Genomic DNA, 25,554 nt, shown 5'->3' with positions numbered 1-25,554 from the left:
GCTTTGGCATCAACCAGAAATCCATCTGCCCTGCCTGGGTTCTAGTCTTCTCATCTATATAAGAAGCGATTAGGACTGGAGCTCTGACAGTCTATGGGCTTTAGAAATTCAGAGTACACTTTGGGAGATGGAGGTGAGAGGATTGCCTGAACCCAGGTGGTTCAAGACCAGCCTGGGCAGCTTGGCGAGACCTCGTCTCTACAATACATCAAAAAATTAGTCGGGCGTGGTGGTGCACAACTGTGGTTCCAACAACTTGGAAGGCTGAGGCAGAAGGATCGCCTGAGCCCAGCAAGTCGAGGCTGCAATGGCTGTGAGCATGTCACTGCACTCCAGCCTGGGTACTGAAGTGAGACTCTGACTCAAAAAAAAAAAAAAGAAAGAAAAGAAATTCAGAGTAAGGAGATGTCAAGGTTGACAGCGGTACTGTGGAAATGTATCCTCAAGGATGTGGAAGTTGAGTTGACCTTGAAAAAATGAGAGCGGGGTGTCAAAGTTGACATTTCAGGTAGAAGGACTAGCAATGAACTAAGCCATAAGGGAATAAAATTTTACAAGAAATTTTTTATGTCCATCTTATGAATGATGAGAAGAGAGCTGTGAACAAGCAGAGTTAGACGATATGTTGGATTCCATACTAAAGTTGGAATTAGCTTGAGTCTGTTTGAAACAAATGGCCAGAATTATTTAATTGGAGTAATCCCAACTTTAGAGACCCCATACATTTATGATGCTAAGGGCAGACTTATAAAAGAGCTAAGCTGGGGAATGCACGTTGAAATCTCCATGTCAGGGAATGATGATGATGTTGACAAAAGATGATGGGGAAATGTGACACCTTCCAATAAGGTAGAAAAGCCATGGATGATTTCCAGAGGGGACAAGAGTAAAAACAACCTCTGCTACCATTGCGAATGTGGATTTCTATCCACACAGGGGATGCCATGGGGACCCAAAAGACCAACACAATATAGGCAGCATCCAGAAATCTATGGAGGTCAAGACTGAAAACATCAACCCCACCTTCTGTTCAGAAACATCGAGAGGAAGATGAGGGCGAGGAGCCAGGGAGAAGCCACTGACCAGTCATCCGGACCTAGGTCAGGGGCTTTAGCCAGTTGCTTCACACTGGTCTCTTCATCTGTCCACTGGGAATAATACTACCTGTTCCATGTATCTCATGATGCCATTATAAGGATCGAATGAGATAATGGGAGTGAATTTGCTTTCAAAAGAATCAGGTGCTGTAATCACTGGAATAAAGCAATAAAAATGTGTTCATTTGTGTTGTCTGTATAGTATATGAACAGCTTGTGCAAACACACTTAGAATAATGCCTTGTATTTGCAATACTTTAGAGTTTATCAGAATCCAAAAAATGGGGGAGAGGGGGATCCCATGTGGCTTGAAATTCAGAAAACCTGGGTGTGAATTCTAGTCGTGTTACTTGCTAATATGATTTGGCATATTCTTTAATGCATCTAGGCTCAATGTCCTCCCCTATAAAATAGGGCTAGTGATACCGACGCTTGCAAGGTGATTGGGAAACTTAAATACGATCATGGGTGAAGGATAGAGAGGTCAGTGCCGTCAGTGCCTGCCCACACAGGCCCTTAGTGCATGGTGGTGTTTTTATTTCCACCCTCCTCTAGGATATGAGCTCCTAGGGCTGAGACCATGTCAGCTGATATTCCCAGTGACCAGCAGAGTTCTGAGACAGAATTGGTGTCCAGTAAGTATTTGTTGGGTGGGTGGATGAATGGAGTGAACGGATGGGTGAACACCAACCCTGTAATAGAGATGAAAGATGGTAATATCTGCTTTCTTGGGTGAGAAAACCAAGGCTCAGAGAGTTAAACTGACTGTTCAAGGTCAGTGTCAGAAGTAAGAACTGTGAGTAGGACTTCAACGGGCCCCTTTCCGGAACCACCCACAGGCTGTCCCCTGTTATAACTTTCTAGTCTGTGGCGGAATCACAGGCTACAGTTTTCTGAGCTGTTATTGTCATAACTTTTAAGCAGAAGCAATCGTATTTACCTCTGCTTTTTTTCCTGGATTTTTGATCAGGGCTCATATAGTGAAAAATTCAAGTCAATTTAAAAATTAAAAACAAAATTTAATAACGTGTCAAAAAGAAAAGAAACATAAGCAACTTCTCAAATATCTTTGGTTTTGACAGTCCTTGGTTGACTGGATGTAGCCCCAGAAAAATGGATCTAATCTTCCCTGAAAGGTACAGTGTGTTTCTTTCTCCTGCAGATGGGCGGAAATATGTGTTTAGGAGGCTGATTCATCCGATGGCCCTTGCACCAGGCCTGGGACCAGCGCTTTTCATTATTTGCTCTGTTCCTCTTTCGTTTACAAGGTCAGAGTCGATGTTTTGGTTGTTTTCCCAGCAGTGCTCTACTGACCGACTTCGCTCTAATCCCTTGATGTCACTTAAATAAACTGGAGGCGGGTGGGGGGTGGGGGGAGCGATTTGAGAACTCCAATGATTTCCTGCCGCTGTTGTTCTCGGCGGCAAATTAATTTGATGCTGTTATGTAAGTGTAATCATCCTCTCTCTAATCACATCACAGGATTGGGAACTGCCAGAAATAACAGAAGGGAACATTCGAGATATCAAAGGGGAGCCACTAAAATAGATTGTTTATTTAGGTACCAAATTGAAACGCTATTATTGGGAGATGGAAAACAACTCTCGCCACACTTTCCCTTCACACGTCCCTGCGCTTTGCATACTGTATTTGTCAGGGTGCACCAACCAGAAGGAAAAGGAGATGTGAGATCAGAGCCTCCAATTGTGCCAGCAGGGAAGGAATGAGGGGCGTTGGAGGTGTCTGAGCGGCCGTGGGGTGTTTTTGGTGTCTGAAATTATAGTTGTGGATGTTGCTCTAAGAAGCTTCTGTCTCTGCTGATGTTCTTTCCTCATCTCCTCCCCCACTACCCCATTCCCTCATCCTCCACCACCGCCCCATTGCTTTCTTCCTCCTCAGCTTTGTTAGCAAGTCAAAGAACCCTCAGCCCTGCTCTGATGACCCCTCTCTGCAGGGATGGGGACCCAAGAGATGTGTTACATGGTTACAGCTTCCCTTTCTCCTAACACATGTTGTCAATCCATTCTCTTTCCTCTTCCCAAACTCTTCTCTTGCTCTTACCCAGACACAGAGTCACAGGAACAAGAAGTCAAGTCCCAACCTTCTCTCTGAGGCTGTTGCACAGAGTGGGCTATGGAATTGGGGCATCTCGGCTCCTTCTCTTCGGGCAGAGGGGTTATCATTCCTGAGCCTCAGTTTTTTCATCTGTAAGAAGGGATGGCAACACACTCAGCTCAGCCTGTTGCTGTGAGGGTGATGTCTAGAAAAGAGTTGGCACGTGTTGGTCAAGAGCACAAGTGCTGTAGTCAGAATCTGTAGTCAGACTTAGGTCTGGATTGCAACACTACCACTTGCCTGCCCAGTGACTTTGTCAGGTGCTAACCTCCGTACATCTCGATGTCCTCATCTGTAAAGTAGGATAATGATAACGCTGATCAGAATAATGTGCCAGGTGCGGTGGCACATGGCTGTAATCCCAGCACTTTGGGAGGCTGAGGCAGGAGGATTGCTTGAGCCTGGAAGTTTGAGACCAGCCTTGGCAACATAGTGTGACCTTGTCTCTACAAAAAGTTAACTGGGCTGGTGCAGCCTGTAGCCCCAGCCACTCAGGAGGCTGAGGCGGGAGGATCACCTGAGCCCAGGAGGTCGAGGGGACAGCGTAAGACTCCAACTATAAAGAATAACATAGCCGGGCTTGGTGGCTCAGCCTGTAATCCCGCGCCTTTGGGAGGCTGAGGTGAGCGGATTGCCTGAGCCCGCGGATTCGAGACCCGCCTGGGCAGCGAGACCTCATCTCTACAATAAATAAAAAAATCAGCTGGGCGTGGTAGTGCATGCCTGTAATTCCGGCTACTTGGAAGGCTGAGGCAGAAGGATCACCGCAGCCCAGCAGGTCGAGGCTGCGGTGGCTGGGAGTGGCCACTGCACTCCAGTCTGGGCGATAGAGTGAGACTCCAACTCAAAAAAAAAAAAAAAAGAATAACATAAAAGTTAAATGAATGCGTATTTTAAATGCTTGGCATAGTGCCTGGCCTACTCGGTGTTAGCTTATCGTCAATTATTATCATTCTCATTATTATTATGTATTGCTGTAGTAGCAAACATAATTAAATAATGACAATAATAATGATGATAATACCTTTGCTGCTAGTCCCACTTCCTATTCCCACCACTGGTCTTCACACAATTGCCAGTTCCTCCTAATGTTATTTGCCATAAGTAATCAATACATGACAACAGAGTTGAAGTCACTGTTGAAGGAGACAGAACGATTGGAAACGTGGACCGGTTGAGGGGAGAGATGCCCCACTGCGGGATGGAGGGGATGTTCAGCTGAAGGATCTTAGGAGGAGTTCCCCTCGGGGCCTCTAACTGTGGCCTCTCCCTGCTTTTCTGGTCCCTCAAATCCTCTGCATTGTCTCATATTCAGTCCCCCTCCCGACTTTCTTCTCTGCTCTATATGCTTTGAAATGCCACATCAGAATGAGGTAATCCCTTTATCATGGGGTGACAAGAGGGGTGCCCAGCTGGGGACTCAGAGGTCTGCCTTTCACCCCTTGGGTGACCCTGTTTACAGGCCTCAGTGGCATTGTCTGAAACGTGCATGTGGGAGTGACAGCCAGGTCCCTCTTTCTGAAGCAGCGACTAGGGCACTGAATGCAAGTTTTCCTTGCCTTCCCTCAAGGGGATTCAAATATGTTGTACGTGAAAAATGAAAATACATTTCTAAAACTATTTTCTACATGCTGATCACAAAAGGGAACAGATTGCTATCCATGGTCATCTTTCAGTCTTTTTCCTCTAATCTAATCTCAGGTTGATGTCTTCTCTCCTCAAAAGTCTTTGTGTACGGAGAGTCTAACGATTTGGCTGCTCAGAGCAGCTACTGTACCTGGAAAGAATGCTAACCGAGGTTCTATCACCAAGTTCAGACCGGGCTGAGCGCAGAGGCAATCGGGTCAGAAATGTGTTTGCAAAAATATACTGAAACTGAAATTTAAAGGGATTTTCTTTCTTTCTTCCTTTCTTTCTTCCTTCTTTTCTTTCTTTCTTTCTTCTCCTTTCTTTCTTCCTTCCTTTCTTCCTTTCTTCCTTTCTTCTTTTCTTCCTTTCTTTCTTTCTTTCCTAAAGAAAACTATCTGTGCCAAGTATGGTGGCCCAAGCACTTTGGGAAGCCGAGGTGAGAGGATTACTTGAAACTGAGAGTTCAAGACCAGCCTGGGCAACATAATAAGACATCATCTTTACAAAAAGAAAAAGAAAAATCAAAAAATTAGGCGGGCATGGTGGCATGCACATGTAGTCCCAGTTACTTGGGAGTCTGTGGCGGAAGGATCGCCTGAGTTCAGGAGGTTGAGGCTGTGGTGAGCTGTGATCATGCCACTGCTCTCAAGCCTGGATGACAGAGAGAGAACCTGACACAAAAACAAACAAGCAAACAAAAACTCTCTGGATAGTTCTCTGTGCACCATTTCAGTCAACCTGGACTTTTCAAACTGCAGGTTTTAGCTAGTTAGTTGACGCCGGAGACACTGGTTGAAGAGACTAGTGGCAGTGTGGAAAATGAATCCTTTCTCAGGTGTGGTCACGGCCGGGATCTCCTAGGCTTTGAAGTCAGGCTTAGCTGTGTAACTTTGGGCAAGTTATTTCACCTTTTTGAACCTCGATTTCCTCATCTGTAAACTGGATCTGACCATATTCCATCTGTAAGTATATTGCGCAGAGATTATGAGATAACAAATGTAAGGTACTTGGCGCACAGACAAGGCTGAATTAATTTAACTGCTATTGTTCTTGTCGCTATTTCAATTTAGATCCTGAATGTCTAAAATTAGGGAATAGATTTTTTTTTTCTTTGTCATATGGCCTGGTAAAGGGAGGTACTGTCGAAATATGTTCACAGACACCCTGCAATTTATCTGGGCAACACTGGTTTGCTTCCATTTTGCCTGCAAAACATAGTCCATTAAGGCTAGGGATACTTAAGTTGATCATCAACTCTATTCTCCCTCTCTTAGCTAGTGTACAATCTTAGTCAATGTAAAAATAGCCTTTAAATTAATCTCCTAAAATAACCAAAACAGTTCAATATTTGACTGCATGTCATAACTCACCACCATAGAATATTAGTTAGAAAAAAATAAGTATTTACAGAAATCTCATTAATTTGCATTTCGTCCCTGCTTAGAGCAATTTGTGATAATTCAGTCTGGATCAGGCTACGTTAACTTTTACATCTATGTTTTGTAGAAATAGTTTCCTAGGAAATTAATGGTGCAAATGAGATTGTAAGGGATATATTAAACATTTTAAAAGACAGCAAATGTTTTTATACCAACAGTGGTCTGTATGAAAAGAAAATTTGTGGTGACCAAAGGGAGGCCCAAACTTTACTTGTATGGTGTCCACTTGTATACCTAATCCTGAATTGTACCCCACACCTTGAAAATCAAATATAAAATAAAATTTGAAAGACCTGTAATTTATATATGGATGCTGTTCAGTGAAGGTATAGAATGATGTTTCTCAAAATTCCATCCCGTAGAGAGAAACACAGAGGACGTCCACAACTCCTAAACTGCACCCCACAACTTCTGAATCTGGATCCCTAGGGGTGGACCCTAGGAATGTGCATAGAAAAGGGGTAGACTCCAGGAAGTGCACTTAAAGCTCCCTAAGTGATTTTTATATTTATTAAAGTTTATGAGTAGCTGTTATACAGAATATTGCCAATCAGTTTATACCTAGATTGAAGTAACCCAGGAAAGTCTTCTTCACAGTTATATAGCGTTCCTCTGTGTACTGGCCAATAGTACAGCTTTTTTCTTTTTCAGAGCGTCTCGCTCTGTTGCCCAGACTGGGATAGAGGGGCACAATCATAGCTCACTGCATCCTCAATCTCCTGGGCTCAAGCAATCCTCCCTCTTCAGCCTCCCAAGCTGTGCATGCCATCTCATCCCACTAATTTTTTTTTAAAAATTTTGTACGTATAGAGTCTTACTATGTTGGCCAAATCTCAAACTCTTGACCTCAAGCAATTCTCCCACCTCGGGCTTCTCAGACTCTGAGATTATGGGCATGAGCCATTACACTTGGCCTAAAGCCGCTTCTTTTTAAAAGATTCTAGGATTCAAACACTTTCATAATACAGACTAATCTCATCTCCCCACTAAGAAGGAGGTGTTACGAAAACATACCCCAACTTCCCATTGTCGATGACAGATTCCTGCCTTAAAACCTGCCCTATAACACGTTAACAGTCAGAAACCCTCAGGACTTAAGCATTGAGATGGTAGGATAGGACAAGTGGATTAAGAGACTGCCTTGATTTGGAACCACTGCACAATCCACCAATGAGTTGACATATAAGTCAAAGAACATGAAACGTTAAGATAGCTAAGAACCACAGGAGGAGGAACCTCTTTTACTTAATTGCATACAATCTTTTGAATACCGACAGCTTGTTCAATCTCTGGACCCATTCCCTTGTGAATAAAATAGTCCCTATGTCTGAAGGTGCTAGTTTATATCTCCTCATGTCTTTATTTGCTCATCGTACCAGTGTTGGGTTAGAACCACGGGTTTCATCCATTTCTGTATAAAATATAGCATAGTCTTGCACATACATGCAGACACACATACACATTTCAGACCAGCATGTGCATGTATATACTTGACTTATTTTATGCTAGGCTTTGACTAAAAACCTAATCATTTTATCTCATTTGATAATGGCTAAGAATGTGCAGCAAAGCCAAAGTTGAGCCAGAGGTTCATTTATGCCACTGTTTGCCAGAGATTAAGACCATGGGGTGTGCAAGTTTGCTTGTAACTAAAGCACAGACTCTTGGCTATTTGCAACATTTTAAACTTTAACAAGTGGGCAATGCAATATAAATGATGCTTTAAACATTTATGCATTGGGTGGGAATCTATATTAATTATAAAACAAAGGGCCAAGTGCTAGAAACAAAGAAGCATTATTTTTTTTCTTCCTGAGCTGCTTGACTAAGAATTAGATCCCTAAAGGAGAGGCGTAGAAACAAGAAAGGTTCTACCTACTTGATTTGTAGCTTAGCAAGCCCAAGACAATTCATCTGAGAGTGCACCATGGCCTATATGCATATTCTGTTCTGTCCCTTGCTTGTATCCTCCAGCAATCATGTCTGCGTGTCTGAAGACCGCCTCCCCCTATGCTCAGAAGTCATTCTTGTGGTCCATGTGGAAAAGCCTCACCTATTCTGAAGTCCTGAGAGGTTTATAAAGTATCTCCAGTGGGTGATTGGGGCATGTTAGCATGTTTCTTTCAGTATACAAATATTTGTATGTATTATTCTATTTAATAAGTCAAAGCTAAATAAAGAGATGACAATTTAAAAAAATCTGTTCCTCTAACTTTGCCCTACTTCCAGGCATGCGAACCCTATACCCCAGGATAAAACAAGCTCATCTTTATGCTTCTGGGTCCCAGGGAATGTTAATACTCCCTTGAAGCTGGGGGATAAGAAAGGATGGACATGCCCATGTCCCAATTAAAAATATCTCCCTCACCATCTTGCCTTGGTTTTAAGGACTCTAGAACTCTCCTTGTATACTCCCTTGGGGATTAGAATATTGCTGTTATCTGGAAGGTGGGCCATGCTCATCTTAACAGAAATGATTTTGTTGGTTTCTTAGAGAAGAGCCTTCATAAGTAAATTTAGATTTGAGCAAGGGAATATTCCCCAGCCTGGGATGCTCCAAGCTTTAATGGAGGGCCCCTACTGGTGGGGGCTGAGAGTAACAAAAGGGGAGAGCAGAGGACTGTGAACACAAATGGGGACCAGTTTGCACTTCAGCTGAGGCTAACACTGACTAGAGTGGATCCGTGAGTTTGTGCTCACTATTTTATTCAGAGTCATTTGATATGGAATTCGACTCTTCCTCACTGGAAATGAAGTCCCTAGTTCCTCAGTGTTAACTAAAGTGGGCAACCCACCACATGGAGTTGAACTAGTCATCTGAATGATTTTTTTCAAAACCACCCAGGGAAAGAGATTTTTGTGACCACATATTTGAGATGGTTTACACAGATTTAAGTGTTCAGTTAATTGTGGCACCCTCCATTTCGTCCTGTCTGTCCACACGTAAACTGAGCAAGAAATCGTCATATACAGTAAACCCAGGCTTGGAATCCTTACCTCTTCTGGAAAGTCAGTAGAAATGTCTGTCTCCTTGAGTTTCTCTTTCAAAGGGTTTCAGTTTTCTCTTGGGACAGGCTACCCAGAGTCTGGATCATTGATCACGGGTAGTTTAAGGTCAGAGTGTTTTCTCTCTCTCCCTTTCCAATTTGTAACCATGTTTATACAGCAAGTTCTAAAGACTGGAATTTATGAATCTCAAGGCTCATAAACCACTCTCCACCCACCATATAGTTGTAAGCTGCAACTGTACACATCTGCAGGGCATACCTGGCATGTTCAGCATCTGAAAAGCTACAGCTAGGCAGCAAATTAGAAGATCAAACCTCCATTCATTTAAAAAAAAAAAAAAATGCATGTGGCCCACCACCCCTAACAGCTGGCAGCCTACATTTTTGCAGCTGGGTTTTAGCTTAACACATTTTGGGATGCTGTCTTCCAAGAGGACGGATTTGTGCTTTTCAAATCTGACTTTTGGATTTAAAAAATGGAGCCCAGAGATTGTGTTGGACACATACTTATAAATCCACGAAGGCTTAGCCTACAGAAGCCACAGGAAATACTATGATATTTTGGAAAAGGTCGAGTTTCATAGATTCTGTAAGGCACTCAGCAGGTTGTAATTATTTCTTTTATTTAAAAGCCCTCCAGATATTTTTTTTCCAGAGGGTCTGCAATTGAGGGTAGTAGACATTTTTTTCATACTGTACATTCTTTTTGGCTGAGTGCTGGAAATGCACAGGAAATCAAGTGGCTTTGGAAGACCTCACAGAGGCCCATCCAAGGCATGAAGTCACTGAAACAGAATGGGAAATCTCCAGACCAGCAGTATCAGGCTTTGGCTGCCTCTGTCCCCCTCTTTGTGCAGGAGGGAAAAAAATGAAGCAGGTAAACACACAGACCTGTTGTGTCTTAACAGAAACCAAATGTCACCGTGTCCACAGGCACAACACGGCAGCTGGAATCACTCAAGGAGTTTAGACACAAGCCGACAAGACAGATGTGTTGAGGCGGCCAAGAAAGTGGAAGGAGTTGCCTGTGGCTTAATTCAAGGTCCTGGTGCTGCTTGGGGCCCTAGTTTCTGCTGGCCCAGCTCAGGGCAAGGGCAGACCTGGCCATGCCCAGGCCAAGAAAAGCCGGCCAACTCCTTGTTGATCAGCCCCTGGGCTACCTCTTAGGAACATCATTTGCAAGGACTCTTGCCTCTGACCACAGAGAGAAACCCTGACGGTTTTTGGTCTCAGCAACTTAAAACAAAAAAGAAAGGATCTGATTCTGAGGCAGCAGGTAGGCAACAATAGGACAATTGATGCTTTTCCACAAGGGGATGCAGTTCCTGGGGAGTAAAGGAGCAGATGGGGAGGGACCACTCCAGAAGGTGGGTTCCCGGCTCCAGTCTAGTTGCCTCTGAGGTTGGAAGAGATTCTACTGGAATCCTGGAAAGCAGAGAAAACTCCCCTGGAAGCAAATTTGGAGTGTGCGAGGTCTCTGTTCACCTCTGTCTCATTCAGATTATTTCTGGCTGCTTTGGGTTGAGTAGAGTTAATTTTGAGCAAAAGGGGAAGAAACGTCAGCCAGCATGAATGAAGCACTCCAAGACAAGTCACAAAATGGCCTTTCAGTAAAAACCGTCCATTGAGATGGGAGCCAGCCGGTGAGGTCACTGTCAGCACAGGGCGCGGTGGCCAGGCATAGGCTGGATTCAAGGGAATCCTGGCCTGGGCCCATCACGCCCCACAGCATTTCCATTTAATCAGTGGTGAAGGCCCGGGTGAAATGAGGTGGGGAAGTTGTCCAGTTCCCAGTAGGTTTCCTAGGACTAAGTTTATGCCTCTCTGGCTCCCAACTCAGAGAAGATACCAGGAAGGGGTAGGGAAGAATCGCTAATAGCCCTAGGCAGAAACAGTCCTGGGGCCAACCCACCTACCAACTATCACCAGGGACAGCAAGGGGCTTAGTATAATGCTGTACAAGGGGCCGAAGTCATGATTTTGGTAGTTCCTCACAGTTCACAGAGCAAACTCACACACACTTCTTGTCTTACTGAATCCTCACAAAAGTCAGAGGTACAGACATATTTCATTGTACTTCCAGCCCCCTCTCCCCACACTGTCCCTTTTACTTGTGAGGACACTGAACTCAGGAAAGTGCCCTACATGCTGGGGACCCCACAGTTGGTGAGAGGGAAACCCAGGACTCAAATTTAGGTCTTCAGGGTCCTACTTCAGAGATTTTGTAAACACAGCAAGATGTTTCCCTGAACATAATCAAATCAGCCACAGGAATAAGATTCTCTACCTCTAGAAGCTGAGAGCTCAAAGCAAACACAGGTGTATATAGTCACTTGTATAAAATGCAACTGCCTCGTGTCCAGTGGTAGCTCAATGTCATTTTCTTTCTTTCTTTTTTTTTTCTTTTGAGTTAGAGTCTCACTCTGTCACCCAAACTAGAGTGCAATGGCACACTCCTGGCCACCTAAGCCTTGACCTGTTGGGCTCCGGCAATCCTTCTGCCTCAGCCTTCCAAGTAACCGGAACTACAGGAGCGTGCTACCATGCCCAGCTATTTTTTGATTTATTGTAGAGACAAGGTCTCCCCAAGTTGCCAGGGCAGGTCTCGACCTCCCAAAGTGCTGGGATTACAGGCTGAACCATGGAGCCTGGGCTCAGTGTCATTTTCAAAGAAGCCCACGTTGATTTCCCAGAGGAATTTAACAGCAACTTCTATCTGTATTGCAGTCTTTCAGAAAATACTAAAGGAAGGGTTCCATCTACAGCTGACATCAGAGTTTCTGAAAGCTCTCCTTATTCATCTATCTCCTCACAACTCCACCCATCATAACATGACACCTGCTGTCATCACTCCTCCTCCTCCAAACAAAGAAGTTCCCCCCAACTTTTTCTCAAATCTAGTACTTTTTGATTCTTATCTTTTTCTCACTTACCCCTCAGCTTCCAGATCTGGTATTTCCTCTTCTGTGAGTGTGGTTTCTCCAATGTCAACCACTCAGATAGACTTGGCTGCTGCTGCTTCTTTTTTTTAATTATATATATTTTTATTTTAAAATTGTGGGGTACAATTAAGGGTTAGGTATACAAATATCCATTGTGCAGGTACCCTTGTTGATGAGGTGTGCCCTCCCGTCCTCAGACAGATATCGACTACCGTTAATCCCACTTCCCTTCCCCTCTCTACCCCTCCATAGTTTCCCACCACTGTCAATCCTTTTCTTATAGTATCACTGTAGTTGTTCAAGGTCCACTTATGAGTGAGAACATGTGATACTCAGATCTTTGTTTCTGTGAGAGATCACTCAGTATTATAAACTCTAATTCCATCCAGGTTGCTGCAAAATTTATGATTTTGTTCTTTTTTATGGCTACGTAATATTTCCCCCCCCCATCCCCAACACAGCATTCACTGTGGGTGGCAGAGAGGAGACATCAAGAAACTTGGTGGCTGTTGAAAATAATAACTTCATATATAATATACATATACATACATAAAACAGCAAGCAAAACACAGGCCCACAAGACAGATGTGTGGTGGTGACCAGGAAAGTGGAAGGAGTTGCCTGTGTCTTAATTCACGGTCCTGGTGCTGCTTGGAGCCCGAAGTTTCTGCAGGGCCTGTATTACAAGGCGCCTGCCCTCCAAAAAAGTTTTTGAGGTTCCCGTCTTGACTAATCACATATTAAATAGCTCAATTTGATTTAGTCTTTCCACTCTGCTTACATTTAGCAAAACGTGTTTATGTTATATGTATATATATATATGTATGTATATGTGTGTGTGTATGTATACACACAAATCCTTTTTACCTGTCAGTCAAAAATAACTCTAAAAACTTCCCCTGCTAGCCGGGCTCAGTGGCTCAGCCTGTAATCCCGCGCCTTTGGGAGGCTGAGGTGAGTGGCTTGCCTGAGCCCACGGGTTCGAGACCCGCCTGGACAGCGAGACCTCATCTCTACAATAAATCAAAAAAATCAGCCGGGCGTGGTAGTGCATGCCTGTAATTCCGGCTACTTGGAAGGCTGAGGCGGAAGGGTCACCGGAGCCCAGCAGGTTGAGGCTGTGGTGGCCGGGAGTGGCCACTGCACTCCAGTCTGGGCGACAGAGTGAGACTCCAACTCAAAAAAAAAAAAATTTTTTTAAATAAAAAATAAAAACTTTCCCCTAAAAGTTATCTCTGTCTAATGGGGTTCGTGTGATTTCCACCTTCTTCTGAATGAAACTCTGTATTGCCATATTCACCTGTTTACTGTGGGCATGTAACATTTTTATAGTAAGTAAAACAGTAAAGTTATTTTCACTTTTTAAAACAATAACAGCGTTCACTATGGGTGGCAGAGAGGAGACATCAAGAAACTTTGTGGCTGTTAAAAATAATAACTTCATATATAACATACATATGCATGTCATATATATATAGTTGAGGCCATGGGAATCATTTGCATTTCTCTCTAATCAATCTCGAATGGCTTCCTGGAGGAGGTTGGATTTCAGAAGTTACATAAATACTATGAGAGAAACTTTTGTTCAGCAAGGAGAGAAGGAACTTGCAGGCACAGTCCTGAGGAAGCTTGGCAAGGAGTGACATGTCGGTTCCCAAGGAGACTTGCACAGTTGTTCTGAGATGGATGAGGGGTCAGCTGTGGCCATGCAGGAAATGGGGAAAGAAGACAAGTTTGCCTAGGCTTCCTATTTGAATAACAAAGAGGTAAAGGCAGTGAGTAGGTCCCTGAGGCTCTAAAGATGAAATTCCAGGGAGAGGACTAGACCTCCATGGCCAACTCCCTGGAAACCATGAGACCAACAAGGTTGTGGCTCCCGGGTCACTGCAGCAAGGTTGGGATACCAGACCTACTCTAAGGAATCGTGAGACATTTACTTACATCCTAGGTATGAACCTCTGTTTGTCCAGGGCCAGACAGGGAAGAACCAGTAGCAGTCACTGCTCTGGGCAGCATTGATGAGAATTTTCAGTTCATCTGACCACAACCTCTGCCTTTTTCCATTCTCTTAACTCTCTCTCCCAAGAAGCCATATACCTAATCTCACTTTTCCCTGATCTCGGTTTTTATAACCTCAAGAAAGAACCCCTGAAGCCTATGACCTGTTGAACCCAATATTATCAGACAGCATATGGATGGAGAGTAAATAACCTTTCTCCTTTCGGGGAGAAAGAGACCCAGGCATGCATGCAGCTCCTCCAAGGTAAAGAAAGCCTCAAGGTCGTATTAAGCAGAAGCCATTGTTCTTGAGGACAAGGGCCTCTATGCCACATGAAGTTTCTGGCTTGGAAGTGAATTTGAGTTATTGGTTCACTGAACCTTCTCTTCTTGTTCCTTATTTGCTAATAGTTGTTGTTGTGAGATTAGTCAGCTAAGGCCTTTGGAGAGGATTTGGGGATACCTCAAGTGGTTTATCACTGACCTGAAGCATGGAATGTTCATTCATTGCAGACTACAGTTTCTACCACCTAAGCAGAATGCCTAGGGCTTCTATTTTACAGCTGCTGAACACCCCACCGGAAACACAGAACTTAGCTGACAATCTAAACAAGTACTGCAGCTGCTTTCTCACCTGGAGTTTGGTCAATCTTTAGGGTGAGTCTAGTGGGTAAACCAATCTACCCTATGTACGAATCCACCAAAAGGATTCCGCTGACTGTGTCTATACAGCCATAATGCCACCAGAGCTGTGGGATAGAGGCTCTATGGAGAGTAGAATAGTAAAAAGAAATATACCCTTTGGTCCTGCCTATGGACAGAGCAATGTCATGTTTATTTAAGCGAACAAAAGTCTGAGATTTGTGGCTCAGGGTGCCACTGCCATTATTTTGCTATAATTTGTGCAGAAAGACAAAGTCTTCCTGGGGTGGTTTCCACGTGAACATCAAACTCTCTGTTTTTGACACACACACCCTCAAAACAATTGCTGATATTTACCTCTGTCCACACAAAGAGAACCGTTTTGCAGAGACAGTTGGGCTTGCAACATAGCCTAACCGGCGTTGTCACTGGTGCTGTTAATGTCTTAGGCTCCAGTTCACATCCAGGACTGTGAATGGTTTGCCAGACCCAATTGTGTGTTTGCAAAAGCTGGAGCTTTTGCAATGGAAATGGCTAGGCCAAGTTCATGGACTGTTTCAGCTCTCACTTTATGGGCCCCCTCAAAGTGTGCTGTTTTATTTGGCTGTTTCTGTGTGAGGTGATATTTCTTCTGAAGGAGGGGGTATGAGGTGGGTAGCCCACATGTTGTTTGGGTTTACAGAATCCTTTGGGAATTAAACCATTGAGCCACAGACTGAGAAAGAATTCAGAGGCTTTTGTTGCAACGAATTGATAGTAACTTTACAAAAAAAAAAAAAAAAAAAACTGAACCAGAAAAGGGAGTGATAATCTCGGGTATCCTTTCCAGTTTCCCTCACTCTCTTTCTCTCCTTTCCAACAGAAGAGAGGAGTCAGGTGAGGAGAAGAGAGGTTGGTGCCCAGGGGAGACGGACACTTCTCTCTCTTTAGATAGATGGTCTCTTTCTTCCCCTCCTGGTTGAATCATCAATTAAGACCCGGGGGCAAGTTGAAGGTTTCTTGCAGGGGAAGAAAAAAGTTAGCATGGGGAAAAGAACATGCAAGGTACATTGTCTCCGTGGAAATCAGATTTTTAAAAAGAAAGAAAAAAGAGTCACCTTCCTCAATTCCTAGGAGGACCTGGCTCGCACAGACAGTGGTAAATGGGCAGAATGAAAACCTTGGGGTGAAGGAAGGTTTAGAACCAGGGAGGACCCTGAGCCCGGGGCAGGGCTGAGGCTCATGCCTGACCTGCATGAAGCCGGGCATTGAAAGAAGCTAACCTTCCCCCAGACTGAGTTGGACCACACAAAATCTTCCTTGAAGCGTGTTTAAATCCTGAAATATTTTCTTTAAACTCAAAGCGAAACAAAAAAGTCTTCTTCTTCCCCTCCACACCCCCAGGCCTTTATCTCGTTTCTAATGATGAAGAAAGACCCCCGACTTCTACCTTGCCTGCAGAGTATGGGGGGAGGCCTTGAGGAAGTGACATATCCATTAGACCCAGGACCTGTGTCTCCTCCCCAAAATGCATGTGTTGAAATCGTAATCCACAGTACCTCAGAATGTGACCTTATTTGAAAATAAGGCTGTTCAGAGTAATTAGTTAAGATAAAATGAGGTCATACTGGAGTTGGGTGGGCCCCTAATCTGACATGACCGGTGTCCTTATAAAAGGGGAAATTCGAAGACAGATACACACAGGGAGAATGCCATGTGGAGATCAGAGTTACACTGCCACAGGACAAAGAACTTCGAGAAGCTAGGACAGAGGACCAGACCAGATCCTTCCCAGCACCTTCAGAGAGAGCACGGCCAGCCACTTGATCTCAGACTCGCAACCTCCAGAACTGTGAGACAATGCATTTTTATTGTTTATGCCACCCAGTTCGTGGTACTTTGTTTACAACAGCTTTAGGAGACAACTGCAGGCCCACTGTACTTTTAGAGACCCATTAAACTATTTTAATTGTAATTGCTTTTCAAATCAAAAGGGAAAATGAATGATAATGCATATCTAATCATGAAATCCAGCCTGGGTTATATTTGCCTTTATAACAACAAAGTCATAAAATGTCATTCAAGTTTTTATTTTCTATGAAAGAAGGAGCTTGTGAAGGCAAAGGGGTCCACGAAAGATGATTTGTGGCCCTGAGGCCCTGAATGAATGTGGAAGAGGTGAGAGGCCTCTCCATCCTAGAGCACAGCCCAGGAGTCTGTGGTTGGGATGGAAGTTAGCCCAGGTACCTAGACAGCACCCAACAGTTTACTGTGTTGCAAAACATTCCTCAGGCTTTGCTGATGATCTGGTGTATTAAAGACTAGTTTTTACTTTTAATTTCTGTGAGAGAAAAACCATCTTGAGAATGTCTCCATCTGGTACATTGTCAACGTTCACAAATAGCTGAAGCACAAATGAGACAGAACATCATGGCCTGAGCTTATCCCTGTGGAACACTCACTTCCCTAAAAGGAAGAGGTAGAACTTAACATTAAGCCTGGGCTCCCTCATTCGGCTCCCCATAGGTCTTTCTTTTCAAGTGCCTCTGCCCATTCACTTTCAAAAGCGGTATTACTTATTTATGATCCAATCCAGTAGAAATAATATGCACTTAACTTGTACTCATAACTGTTATCCTATTAATTACTCCGTCAAAATCCATAAAAGTGGACAGCTGTCACCGAAGTCTGTGCTAAAATCCTCACAAAAGGGAGCAGCTCTTGACAAATTCATTAATTAGGACCTTATATGTAGTTCTCTGAAGTCAAATAGCCTGAGCTTCCGGGAGCCCAGTGGTCTGTGAAAAATGTACCCTGTCTTCTCCAGTTGACAGTTCACACACTCTATGGAATTCAAGTGGATATCTTGGAATCAAGGGAATAATCAAGAGATATTCAAGGGGATGTCTCTTCCTAGCAAGCAGCAATACACAGAACAAACCTAGGTGGTATACAGAGGAAGCAAACAGGCAATTCTAAGTTGACAAGTGGTATGTACACATGACCTTGAGAGCCCCCATTCTATAGATTGGTGTTTCTCAAACTAGTGAGTCTCACTATCACCTGGAGGGCCTGGGAAAAGCCCAGTGCTGGACTCACCCCCAGAGTTTCTGATTTGCTAAGTGTGGGATGGGGCCCAAGAACAGACATTTCTAACCTGGTTCCTGGGCACTGCCACTGCTGCTGGTCCAGGGACCACACTCTGAGAACTACTGGTCTAGATGTTGGTTCAATTGGTTTTTATTGCTAATAGGTGGAAAAGAGTACCGCCCTGCAGTTACTCGGGGACATAATGAATTGTAGACATTGGAATGAGCTATAGAACCTCCTTTCCTAGAAGTGGGTAGGAGGAAACACCATCCCTTTTCCAGAAGGGATGTATGTAGTTGGGCGTAAGACCATGCAGCAGCAATGACAACGTGGGCTGCGTGATTGTGCCCTGCTCTTGTTCCATGCGAATTGATATCTTCTCTAGTCACCCTGTTGACATCTTCTCTAGGGCTTTATAGCTATGAAAAGGTTTCAGCAGGATGGCCTAAGGTAAAGACACTGTAGGGATTCAGGTTTGAAAGCACACTTGTTAGCCGGGCTCGGTGGCTCAGCCTGTAATCCCGTGCCTTGGGAGGCTGAGGTGAGTAGATTAACTGAGCCCGCGAGTTTGAGACCCACCTGGGCAACTTGGCAAGACCTCATCTCTACAATAAATCAAAAAATTAGCCGGGTGTGGTAGCGCGCACCTGTAGTTCCAGCTACTTAGAAGGCTGAGGCGGAAGGATCGCTGGAGCCCAGCAGGCCGAGGTTGTGATGGCCGGGAGCGGCCACTGCACTCCAGTGTGGGCGACAGAGTGAGACTCCAACTCAAAAAATAATAATAATAATAAAGCACACTTGAATGCTGAGGCATTTAGGAACAGCTGCACAAATGGGTTCTAAGAAACAATACAGTGGTGGGAGCAGTGGTTAATAAAGGTTTTAGCAAGACTTCAGTCTTCTGTCTTCTGAGAAGTGGGAAAGTCAGAAGAACCTGAATTCTCACTGTTGTGTTCCTTTAGTCAAGGGATATTTGTTGAATACTTCCCTGGTGTATGTTTTTGTGCTGGACAAGGTGGAGAGTGCCAAGCTGATTCATCCAGAGAAACAGATGACCTACTGGGGGAGACTGAGGCATGGTAGACAGGGCCACAAAAACAGACTCACAATTCCTCTGAGATGCTCCAGAAATCACTGCACCTCCAATGCCATTATCTTTCAGGAGGAAAAAAAAAGGATAACAGATCAGTTTGTTCTGATCAAAGAATATCACCTCACATCACATCACCAGAGTTCATGAACTGAGAAACCAAAGCCAAAATCCTAAACTGATCACTGGCCTGTGCAAAGGTTCTCCTTTGGGTGTGGGGAGTCCTTTTCTAAAATGACAACGCCGAAAGACCCCTCTTACTATTGCTAGGTGGTAGGATTATATTTTGAGATGTTTTCCTTAATAACTCTGCACTCCTCTGTGCTGATAGCATCTCTGCCATTTGCCTTAGGTCCCTGTAACCAACTGAGAGTGCTATCATGAAAACTTGTAACCCAACCAAAAAGTACTATTCCAATATTCTTTGGGACCAGGGAAAAAAAAAAAAAAGCGGAATTGAATCTGGGTCCTACTCTTAGACAGCAATGAGCTGTCACTTTCAGGATCCCCACACCCCACAACCTGCCCAACCCCTCCCTCAGATTCAGTCCTGTCTTCTGATGGCATCTACTTGATCCCTTGATGACTCCCTAGAGGTGACAGGTAAGCAAGGTAATTAGGAGAGGTGACAACTGAAATGTGATAGATAATACCTTATTGTGAAGGGCATAGATGCATCTAATCTACCATGTGTTAAGAATTGAGGATGAAGGATTAAACTGGACTTGGGTGGCCAAGCCAATATGTCTGTCTCTGATGGTGAATCAACCTTCCTGCTGGTGACATGTTGCTGCTTCCCAATATTTCATCCCAAATGAAAATGAGGGGTTGAATTTTTATCTTCAAAAGCACTGAGCCATTGTGCTGCCTTGCTTATGTTTCCTGCCAAACTACTTTGTGAAATTTTACCCACTGAGCAAAGGTCACCTCTTCTATGAAGTCTTCCCCTGCTACATTCCAATTCACATGGAGTTCTCTAAACACAAACATGTTGGCACGGAATTTCTGTTTACCTTGCTCTTCTGGAGGCCAAAGTGAAACCTATTTGTTTTGTTCCCCCCCCCCCCGCTTGGGGTACTTAGCACAATTCTAAAGGCGGTAGGCTCTCAGTAGTGCAACTCGTTTTATTTTTAATTAAATAGCATTAATTTCGATCCCTAAGTAGCAAATTGGGCAGGTAGGATGTAGGTGTCATATGCTTTCCCAGGCACAGATTAGAATGATGTCTGCCACAGATTTAATAACACTTGCTGGTCTCTCTTCTTAAAAGAGCTACAGAAATAGTGTTTGACAATATTATATAAAAAAAACAACCTTTTTATTAAAGCAACTATGTTTAGTTAGGGGTCAAATAATGCTTTGTTCAATATATCTTGTCACAGATGTCTTTTATCATAAGCAACACATCTTTCTGTGTTGGGGAACATCTCTGAGGCAGATGTCCTGTGACCCAGGATGGAAGCTGATTCTTTGTTCTGTGATATATTTGCCTCCTCTTGAATTGCAGGCTCAGTGACTCAGCTTCTTTCTCTCCTCTGAAGAGATGTCAGTGACTGTTGTTTTGCTCTCTGATGCTTTGAACCTCACAGAGATTTGCTTTTGTAAACTGCACGGCTAAAGTGCATACCTTAAATAACACCATTAAGTAACTCTCTTTTATACCCAACTGTGCTGCCCATGGTTGTCTGCAAGTTAAGCCTGAGTGCACATAGCTGAGAAAAATGGAAAAATAAAAGCAATACAGAAACAAATACCAGATTGGTATATTGTTAATGCAGTAAAACAATTTAGTTAGCTATTGCCAAAAAGTACCACGAAGATTTCAAGTCTTATCTGTCACCTCAAAGCATCTGCATGATTACCATCATATTATACACAGTGCTGAATCTTTTAAAACAGTGTACTGGACCTCTCTGCAGCATGTTATCAATGTGGATCTCTCTCAAGCCAGGGAAACCTACTTTTCTGTAAGTGTCTGAAAATGGAGGAGGACCCAGGACATGGAGAGGTCAGGGGTCCCAAGAAACCCAATGGTGGACCATTATCTTGGTGACTCTCACCTGTTGGTAGAGATCAGCTTTCAGCTCAAACATTTGTCTTTCCAATGTTCTGAGATGTGAAGACAGACTCAAATCCCCCAGGCTCCCAAAGCTGATGTGTAAAACCAGAATGTTCCTGTGTTTATTCAAAAAGAAAAATTTCTCCAGCTATTTTTTCAATGGATCTCCAGATGTGGCAGTTGGCTTATGTTTAGGGCGATGGTTCTCAAACTTTATCATGCATCAGAATCACTGAGAGAGCTTATTAAAACACAAAGTCCTGGGCCCCATCCCCAGAGTTTCTGATTGGTAGGACTAGGTTGGGACTCAAGTTTGCATTGCTAATAAGTTCCCCTGTGATGCTGCTGGTGCTGATACAAGGACCACACTTGGAGAACACCAGTTTAGGGATCATGTTGAATGTGCAATTGTTGTAATTAAACACTAAAAATCACACTAAGCACAAAGATCTACTCATCTTCCAAGAAATGAAGAGGGTGATTGAAGGGTTAATAGAGCCACATCTCTACCTCACTCTCTCTGTCTCTTTCTTCTACCTCTGCTTTTGTCTTTCTTCTCTTCTTCCCTTCCTTATTCCCATCCTAATCCCCATAATCTCTCTCTCTCCTTCTTCTCCTCTCCCCCTCACTCCCCCCTACCCCAACCTCTCATCTGTGTGCAGATAGTTGGATACACAAAACTTAGGCAACTCAACTTTCCATCCACTGGGAAAAATTCACTGGGTCTTTAGGCTTAGAACCTCTCTAGCAGGGCATTGCCCTTGTTCATCTTCCCTTTCATGGCTAGACTTGGTGATCACACCTTCTTTTGATGTATTTGTACATTCGGGCAGGTTCCAGTCAAATTTATCTTCCAGAAGTCTCTGTAAAGTGACTTTGAATACTCTGCCATCACCTTTTATGTGGGATTCTACAGTTTAACTTTCAGATCGTGGTCTTTTTTCTTCCTTAGTACTCATTCTTGGGGAATATCCTCTGTAATTCCCAAATATTGACAATATTAACATTTGCATTTTAGTTAAAATCTAAAGCTCTCCTATGTCAAAATGTGTTTTCTCCTTGGAATCTCAGAATAGCCTGACTCACTCTTCAGAAGAATTCAGCATTAAATGAGTTGGCTTGGCTCATGCAAGGATATCTTACCATGGAGACTTAACCGCATACAGATCATACCCACATCTAAGTTTGGCATTTATTCTTCAATTGTCCTCTTTCTTGTCTCAATATGGCACCCTGTTTACGGTTGCTATACCTGATAGTTTTACTAATTCAGATAAATCACCCCAAGAAAGCAGGGGGACAAAAGATTGAAATATGAGTAAGGGAGGAGGTTGAGAAGGACATTGATTAATGTACTTCCTTATTTAGCTTCATTTCCAAATTTAGGGAAGCATAATTGAGTCTCCTACTTATAAAAGTTCTGAGCCAGAATTACTCCAGAGAAACAGACTAATACCATCCTCTCAGCAATAAAGGGCCCAGCCACAGAGCGGGTGTGTGCTTATTTGCCACCCAGTCCCCAGGTGAAGCATATTTCAATCAAAACAGAATAGTATTTGATTAGAAGGAAAATAATATGATGGGGGAAGGGAGATATCTGAGTATGCTCCTCTGGGGGCTATAACAGGACAGTGTGTATATGTGTGAGTGTGTCTAGGTGTGTGAGTATACCATGTGAGTATGTATGTACGATTGTAGGTGTGTTTAAATGTTGATGTGTACATATGCATGGGTGTATGTCTGTGTGTGTGTGTGTGTGTGTGTGTGTGTGTGTGTGTGTGTGTGTATGAGTAAGAGAGAGAGAGAGAACAGGAATGATGATCACATCTCGGAAAAGCTGGAAGGGCTTGCTCAACCTCCCTCTGACACAGTTGAACTAAGCTGGCCAAACCAGGTTAAGGCTTTCTGATTTAATTTGCTTAATTTTTTTGATGAGGACAACTTCTATGCTGAAACTCCAAGGAAGCTTCCTGAAATGTGCTGTGAGATTCTCCAGTGTGCCCTGGGCTCAGGAAGCCGGCGATCTGCTGAAGATTTCCTGCAGAGAGGAAAGCTTTGGCCTGACTTCTGCACAGGCGCCTTGACTTTGCCGCCTCTCAGGAGTCTGGAAAGCACAGGCTTATCCGCACCTATCCTCCACCTTATATAACCCAACCATTGACACACACATCCTCTTCCTGTTAGAGTCAGTCTCTGTTTTCCTTGATGATGACTATATTTTTAAATGTTACATTGTATTTTTAGATAATAGGACCTTTTAAAAATAATCTAATTTGGGGGTGTATCTGCAGAAACTGTACAATCCAACAAGATGTTTTAAGGCAATGTCTTGTTTGAATTCTTGAGCACTCTGTATACCAAATGTCTACTGGAGATGCATCCTATCCCATTGTACAGTTGATGACCATTTAGCTCGGATTTTGCTGTATGTTGGATGCCCTTCCTTTACCTACACAGAGCTTCCAATCTGGTGTGGAAAGATCCTAATTTACTAGCAAAGCAAAACCTCCTGTTCTCCCTGGGATGTGTCCTTCTCTGCAGATATGTGGCTGAAAAAGAACTCTGACAGCAAATGTGAGCTTATGCAATTCAAGTCCACTTGTGAAATTCAAACTCACGGTTGGTAATAATGGTGATGAGGACTCCCACGACTGACAAATGGACTGCATTTTGGGCATTAACTCTGGTCAGTTGGTAGTGGCTGCCTGAAGTGCTGAGTATGGAAGAAATCTGAGGCCCTGTCCTGGTTCTGTGAGAAAGAATGCCATGATAGATTAGTGATGTCTGCCGTAAACGAGGAGTGGGGGTGTTGGTGCACTTGCTCTGCTCACCGCCTCTGTTCTAGTTAGCCAAGGAAACCATCTACCTTTTTAAAAAATATCATTTTATTCACCTGAAGTTAAATTTTGCTTTTAGCAGTTGAGACCATCTCTAGGCAGACAACTGATTCTTCAGCTAATTTGGAACCCTTGCTATTTTTTTTTTTTCCGTCTGTTGTTTTCTTCTTTCAGTGCATGTCCTCTGTGTTGTATCTCCCCCTCCCCTGTTTAAGATTCCTCTCCCACCAGAAATGTCCACTGTTCTCAGATGGAGTCATGTTTCTAGAAAAAACAGCACACAAAAAGCTGAGTTGTTGCATGTTTCTAACATACATGCATGTTTAAAAAGAAATGCTTAGCATTGGACATGTTTAGACCAAGTGAATGAATGTTTATTGATGAAATAATTCAGGTGTGTTCTTTGGAGGTGTGAGGCATGGCCCTTTTCTTGACACCTACCCAAATCACCTTATTCACCATCATTAATGTCCCCCATATGATTCACCAGAGTTCTCAAGCTTGAGTTAAAAATTTTGGACTGCTTCTCTGCTTACGGGGTTAGCCTCAATATATGTCAGATTATTATCAAGAAGCAATGAAAATACTGTTCTTTCTGTCAAAAGACGCATTTTTTTCCTATGTAAGAGTAGCTCACTGAAATTGTGTTGAAACATAAAGAATTCAGATGGGAATGTACTTTTTCATCCTATGTAATACTATACAATAGTTAGAAAGTGACACAAATATAAATATATTGACTTGGAAACCAATCCATAATATATTATTAAATTAAATTAATCACAAACTAATGTGTAAAGAAAAATACAAGTGAGCAATGTGCAAAGAAAAATATAAATGAGCACACACATATAAGCCTCTTATTTAAGCATATATTTAAAGCACATATAGTGGCCTAGAAGTTACATTTTTAAAAGTTTCACCTTAGGAAACAGAAAAGGGATTGGGGACTGTGGGGGAAATGAAAGGGATCCTACATACTATTATTTTTTTAAGCTTTTTTATAGCCAGCATGTATTACTTCTATGACTTAATGAAAGAATAGTTTAAATTAACTGGAAGCCAACAACAATAAAAGAAATCAGGTCATAAAAGGTTGAGAACATTTGACCAAATTCATTTATTCAGAATGAGAAAAATGACATTTCCTATGGTCCTCGATAACCTCAAGTGTCCAGCTGCTGACAGTCCTCTCCCAGGGTTCCGCATGCACACGTGAAATGTGAGAGGAAAGCCATCTTCCTGTGTAGAGGGAGACCTTCCATCATCATGTACTCTACGTTCTCTTCCATGGTCAGCAGAAGCAAGATAAAATGAAGTCTCATATGGAGCTGTTGTCTCTTTAAAATGATGCCAAGGTCTGCTTTTAAAAATCGCTTCTCAAACATTAGCTGTTTACTCTTGTTTGTGGTTTTATTTATGCTGGTATGACAAGATAAATGTAAAAAGGGACAGGTCATGACAAGGACCACTTTGATTCAGTGCTGCTAGTGTTACTGTTTCCAGAGATGGAACCAGAAAATAGGGAATAGAGCCGTTGCTAAATGTTGAAACTAAATCTACTGTTAGCAACTAGCCTTCAAACAAAAAGGTAAGATGTGAGTTAGAAAATACTATTCCTAACCCTGA

Source organism: Carlito syrichta, unplaced genomic scaffold (assembly GCF_000164805.1).
Source record: "Carlito syrichta isolate Samal-C Ts95f unplaced genomic scaffold, Tarsius_syrichta-2.0.1 Scaffold303682, whole genome shotgun sequence".
NCBI classification, from domain to species: domain Eukaryota; kingdom Metazoa; phylum Chordata; class Mammalia; order Primates; family Tarsiidae; genus Carlito; species Carlito syrichta.
The sequence above is the reverse complement of the archived record's forward strand: the minus strand, read 5'-3'. Positions refer to the sequence as shown.